This window comes from Ochotona curzoniae, unplaced genomic scaffold (assembly GCF_017591425.1).
Source record: "Ochotona curzoniae isolate NIBS_2020 unplaced genomic scaffold, NIBS_Ocur_1.0 contig_2599, whole genome shotgun sequence".
NCBI classification, from domain to species: domain Eukaryota; kingdom Metazoa; phylum Chordata; class Mammalia; order Lagomorpha; family Ochotonidae; genus Ochotona; species Ochotona curzoniae.
This window is the reverse complement of record NW_024465520.1, coordinates 10,797,827-10,804,357: the sequence shown is the minus strand read 5'-3', so window position 1 is coordinate 10,804,357 and position 6,531 is coordinate 10,797,827. Positions and strand designations below refer to the sequence as shown.

The 6,531-nt window shown below is 43.6% G+C and overlaps 1 pseudogene; it reads left to right on the top strand.

The window, feature by feature from the left end:
- Positions 1–5,121: 5,121 nt before the first annotated feature.
- LOC121152748 lies at positions 5,122–6,176 on the top strand (annotated as a pseudogene).
- Positions 6,177–6,531: the final 355 nt, after the last annotated feature.

Genomic DNA, 6,531 nt, shown 5'->3' with positions numbered 1-6,531 from the left:
ACCTCAGTAAGTCTGATTTCTTTTGATAATTCATCCTTCCATCATATTTTGGAGACTAGTGCAGTGAAAGATACTTTGTTGGTCAGAACGTAGTAGATTGATGCAGTATATCATGTATCAACAACTAATGTTTTTGAGCATTTAGCAAAACCACGATACAATGTTAAAATTTTCACATGAGGTACATCATTATTGTAAAGCACAAGGCATCATCACAGATAAGAAAACTTAGACAATTAACTCCTTGTATTTTCTCCAAGTGATATGGCAATGAGTTGAAAGTCCAGGGTTTAAATCATAGCTTTCAGATACTTCAGCCTCTGTGCACAGTGTTTCATGGAGACACAGGAGAGGAGCCCTCGATGAAGGAAAAATGTTTAAGGGGCTCATCTAAACTGAGTTTTAAGGCAATATTCAGGGATGAAAGCCAAGAAGTATATGTTCAGCTCTAAACTGTCTGCAAAAGAAAGTTGGAAGATGCAATAAATGGGGAGAATACTAGAGGAATCCATGCTAGTTGGAGTAGGAACATTTTTCATTTCCTGACTCAGTTTTAGGCTTGTTTGTTAGGGAAAGCTATGCAGGCTCTGGCTATTCCTAAGAAACAAGATCAGGGTCCTGAGGTATGTGTAATAGGGATCGAGCAATTAAAGAAGTTATTTGCACCCTTTTCTATTCATCCTCTTCCAATTGCAGTGAAATGGAAGTAGACAGGCCAAGATCTTAACACACAGTTTTGTAAAAGACTCTCATTCTGGCAACCTGGAAAGCGATTTAAGTGGAAGCATCAAACAATACAAAGTAGAGAAAGTATGAATTTTAATTTTTCACTGTGATGTGCTTGGTTTTTAGTTTTAGCAATCACATTTCATTTTGGAACCTCATGTAACTACTGTTCTGAAATGATGAAATGATATGGGTCACATCACCTTGGAGAAGTAAGTTGAATTACTTAAGCATTACAAAGGACATCTTTTTATTTTATGTTCTTCAAAGTAAAGATGAATTCTTGCCCAAAGCAAGGAAAGGTCATTAGTGTATTTAATTTTCCTTTGACAATATCTGTCATTCATTTGCATTCTTTGAATGAGATACTTTAGCTTCACTGTGAATGGGATAAGGCATTTTAATCTAAAGACCAAAAGTGAAAGAAAAAGAGTAAGGGTGGGGTGGGAGAGAGAGAAAAAGAGAGAGAGAGAGAAGTAGAATTGATTGTCGGAGAATAAGATCTTACTGAAGCATTTTTGGAAAAAAAATTATCCTTTTCAGCCACCTTTTAACATCTCAGAATAGAACTTTCTGGAAATCTGTGGTGAGTTCATAGAAGGGTGAATTGCAGTCTTTGTATCTCCTTTGTTGGCAACTGTGACCTGTAACTTTAGCTCATCTTCTGAAAGGCACAATATGCACATTTTTGGCCATTAAGTAAATGCAAGGAATTTTAATTGAATAGTTAATGTAACATTTTCAGTATACTAACCAATCAATTGCAGTAGTGTCTAACAACAAACTTGTAGTTGAGATGATTCTTGTTAACCTCGGTTTCTAGCTTAGTTTACAACTTGTCTGTTACTATTGCCTTCTGCACCGAACATCCCATGAACAGAATCAGGATATGATTAGCTGGGTTAGTTTGTTCTGGATGAGCGGATCTTGGGGATGGAATGGGGTGTATGTGATATGGTGTAATGTGTGGAGGCCAGGATTAGATGTTGTAAGATCTGACGTCAAGTTTTGGCTGGAGTCACAGGGTAGTGGAGAGCTCTTGCAGTCTTTCCTGCATATGCCAAATGGGACTCCTAGATCTTGTCAGCTTACTTTGCCCAGGTGTTGCTCAAATGAACATGCCATGTGAAATAACTTTGAAAAGGACAAGAACTCTGCAAATATAACAGAAAGGCATTTCAAAGACTAATGTGCTTATGGCCACAAGGGGAAGGATTCAGTTTTTAGAGTATCCCCCCGTCTTGTGCTGCAGGAAGAGGGGATTGGGTTTATTGCAGAATGCTACAGTTGATTGCTAAATGACAGTGCCAGGAAGGAGTATGGATGCAAAGTATAATGTTTGGGAACATACTCTAGGGAAGAAAAGGAAAGAAAAGAGGAGAAAAGAGGAGTTAATGTGCATCTTCATCAGACAGGCAACTACCTGAGCTCTGGCCTATTCCAGTAGGAATAGTTTGTGTTCCCAAAAGTTCATGTGATGCAAGCTTGGTTCCTAATGTGGCTGTGTTGGGGTAGTGAAAAAGTGAAGCCTAGTTCCAGGTAAAGAGATCATGGAGGCACCAAAAAGATTCATACTGGTCTTGTAAGGGTGAGTTTGCTTTCACAGGCCAGGATTGCTGTAAAGTGAGGCCCATCCGCATGCTTGGCCATTCCACACAGAGTCAGTTCCTTCTCTGCCTTCTGGCTGTGTTGTGCCGTAGCTACAAGTCCTAATGCAGGATACTGGTACCATGTCTAGACCCTCCGGCCACCAGAATCATGAGCCAAACAAACCTCTTTATAAAATTTCCAACATCCAAAATTTGGTTACAGCAAAAGACAGTGCATTAATTTAGGGTCCCTGCGGGAAGACCTGTCTTGTCCTTTCTGGTTCTGCTGCAAGGATAACACATGATTTCACTGTGATGGAGCTGGCCACCATGGCTAACAACACACAGAGTGGAAGATTGGAATCTGTCATTTTTTTTCAAATAAGCATCTACTAGGTGCCTATTCTGAGCTAGGCTGTGTGTTGGGAGATGAAACAATGAAGACATGTGTGTGGTAGGGATTTGGCTCTTTCCATTAGGATGCTTACTAAGTTGGGAGACAGACATGAAAACACCACAGCATAGTGGTGTGATAATGTAAAAGTGTATGGAGTATGAGGCTCATCAATGCACAAGACAAGGACAGAGAAAACTTCACAGTCTACACCTGTTGGATCTGAAAGGACAGAATGGAGTCCCCAGGATGAAAGTGAGGAAGAAACTTTCCAATGAGAGACAACATCTTTCTTTTTCAAAAGATTGATTTTATTTTTTAATTGAAAAGTCAGATAGACAGAGAGGAGGAGAGACAGAAAAAGCTTCTATCCACTGATTTACACCCCAAGTGGTTGCCACGGCCGCAGCTGAGCCAATCTTAAGTCAGAAGCCAGGAGCTTCTTCCAGTCTCCCTTGTGGTTACATGGTCCCAAACTTTGGGCCGTCCTCAACTGCTTTCCTAGGCCACAAGCAGGAAGCTGGATGGAAAATGGGGCCACCAGGATTAGAACTGGTGACCATATGGGATGCCAGCACGTGCAAGGCAAGGACTTTAGTGCTTGACTACCACACTGGGCCCAGAAAACAACATCTTAAAAGTCAGTGGGGGAGGAGGGCATTGGAGCAAGCTGCTGTTTGCAGTGCAGCATTCCGTGTGTTTACCAGTTTGACCCTGGCTTTTTCACTTCTGATCCAGCTTCTGACTATTGAGAAAGCAGAAGATGACCTAGGTTTTGGGTGCCCAGCACCCCTGTGGAAGATCCAGATGAAACGCCTGGGTTTGGTCTGGCCCCGCTCTGGCTATTGTGGCCATTTGGGGAATGAACCAGTGATGGGAGATCTGTCTGTATTTCCCACTCTCTGTAACTCTGCCCTTAAAATAAATAAATCTTACAAGGAAGTGTGGCAGGATGAATAGCAAAAGTGTAGGTAGATTCCTTGGTCTGGTAGAAGTGAAGTGTGGGATGGCAGTGGAGGGCAGTGATGAGAGACGATGTCAGAAACATGGGGTGATGCCAGATCACAAAGGACCTTGTGTGTCTGTCAAGCTTCCAGAGCTGTTATCCTGAATTTTTGGTGTATAATCTTTTAGGCCTCTGGAGATAGCTTAATCTGTGTATAATCTTTTAGGCCTTGAAGATAGCTGAACCCAGCACATATTCTAAGAAAAGTGACTAACAAGGATTTCCACATTTTCCATAGTGGTCCCTCCACCCCCGGGGCATGAATCAGATAGAGCAGCTTGAAGGTGACCCAAGATGATTCTAGATAGACCCGATGAGAAGCCACAGTAGCATATTTGACATGAATAGGGGAGCTGGAGGCCCAGCTCTGGTATGTGGCATCTGAACCGCTGTCCACCTCTAATTCTCAGTGACGTGTGTACCTGGAATGCAGAGACAACACCAAGAGGGGTGGGGTGTTGTGCGAGGTTGAACTTCAACACCCTGGGCATTCATACTCTCCAGAATAATTCTGCATAAATTCCTTAGTGTAGGCCTGCTGAAATGTCTGTACAGCTGTAAAAAGGCCCTTTTTAGGTCCACACACTCTATTTTCACTCTTCCTTTAGCAGGTGCTTTTTCAATTTGGATGGCATGTGTTTTAATATAATTGTTAACATGAAGCCACCTGATAAATACCAAATAAGACAGTTTATTGTTAGTATATGATAATTGTTGCAGGTTTTACTGTTGCTTCTAGTATTCAAAGACAGAATTATCATATATTTAACAAATCATTGATCATTATACAAAGACCCCTATTTTATATTAATATTTATTCTGATTCTTTTAATTTTTCAAAACAATCGCACTGATCATGATGTATTATTCTGAAATCAAGATAACCCTTTGGTTATATAGAGATAGTGACAGGTGGGAGATGAGATAGAGTGGGTTAAGTCATGGTGCGGGATGCCTGCAGCCCACATAGGAGTCCTTTTTGGAGTCTTGGATCTTTGCCTACCAGATAGGAGACCTAGGTAGAATTCCTGGCTCCTGGTTTTGGCCTGCTCCAACCTTGGCTGTTGCTGGTATTTGGAAGGTGAACCAGCAGATAGAAAATCTCTCCTCTCTCTCTCCCTCTCTCACTGTGACTCTGCCTCTCAAATGAATAGTCTTTTTAAAAAAAATCTCATTTGTACTATCAATGGGGTTTTAGGGTATGGTATATGCATGTGCCATACATTTACTATAGAAATGGTCCTGGCTGCAGCAGCATACTTCACATCTATTACAATAGTTATTGCTTTTTCAAACAGTGAAGTTTTTCAACTGTCCAGTTAGTTTCTACAGAAGAAGTCAGTGATGATCAGGTGTGCAGGAAGCCTTTGGCTTTATTTTCTGTTTAATAATGATGATACGGCTCTCTGCTCCTCCTGGTGCTATAGACAGCCAATGCCTCTTGTGCAGTGCATCCCTGAGACAAGATGGTGAAGGTCGGAGTGAACAGATTTGGCCGCATCGGATGCCTGGACACCAGGGCTGCTTTCAACTCTGGCAGAATGGACATTGTGGCCATCAATGACCCATTCGTTGACCTCAACTATATGGTCTACATGTTCCAGTATGATTCCACCCATGGCAAGTTCCACAGCACAGTCAAGCTGAGAACGGCAAGCTTGTCATAAATGGGAAAGCCTTCACCATCTTTCAGGAGCGAGATCCCACCAACATCAAATGGGGCGATGATGGTGCTCAGTATGTGGTGGAGTCCACCGATGTCTTCACTACCATGGAGAAGGCTGGGCTTACTTGAAGGGTGGGGCCAAGAAGGTTATTATCTCGGTCCCCTCTGCTAATGCCCCCATGTTTGTGATAGGAGTGAACCACGAGAAGTATAATAACTCCCTGAGATTGTCAGCAACACCTCCTGAACCACCAACTGCTTGGCTCCCCTGGCCAAGGTCATCCATGACAACTTTGGTATTGTGGAGGGCCTCATGACCACAGGGCATACCATCACTGCCACCCAGAAGACAGTGGACGGCCCCTCTGGGAAGCTGTGGCGTGATGGGCGTGGAGCTGCCCAGAACATCGTCCCGGATTCCACTGGTGCCTCCAAGGCTGTGGGCAAGGTTACTCCGAGCTGAATGGGAAACTTGCTGGCAGGGCCTTCCATGTGCCCACTCCCTACCTGTCTGTGGTGGACCTGACTTGCCATTTCGAGAAAGCTGCGTAGTATGATGACATCAAGAAGGTGGTGAAGCAGGCCTCAGAGGGCCCCCTGAAGGGCATCATGGGCTACACCGAGGAACAGATTGTCTCCTGTGACTTCAACATTGATACCCACTCCTCCACCTTTGATGCTGGGACTGGCATTGCCCTCAATGACCACTTTGCAAAGCTCATCTGACATGACAACGGATTTGGCTGCAGCAACAGGGTGGTGGACCTCAGGGTCCACATGGCCTCCAAGGAGTAAGAGCCCCCCAGGACCATGGACTCCAGCAAGAGCACCAGAGGAAGAGCGAGGCTGCTGGGGAGTCCCTGCCCCCACTAAGTCCCCACCACACTGAGAATCTGCCTTTCACAGTCTCCATCCCAGACCCTCTGGAGAAGGGGAGGGGCCTCACGAGCTCTACTTGTCATGCTTCCATCAATTAAGTCTAGCTTATACTCGCCCCCCCCCCCATAATGATGATACAATAGCTAGTTTTTTGTGTTGTCTTAGCAAGGCTATTATATCTGGTTATTTAAAAAAAGTGATTTATTTTTATTTGAAAGGCAGAGTTACAGAGAGAAATAAAGAGAGGGGTTGGGATGGGGAGAGAATCTTC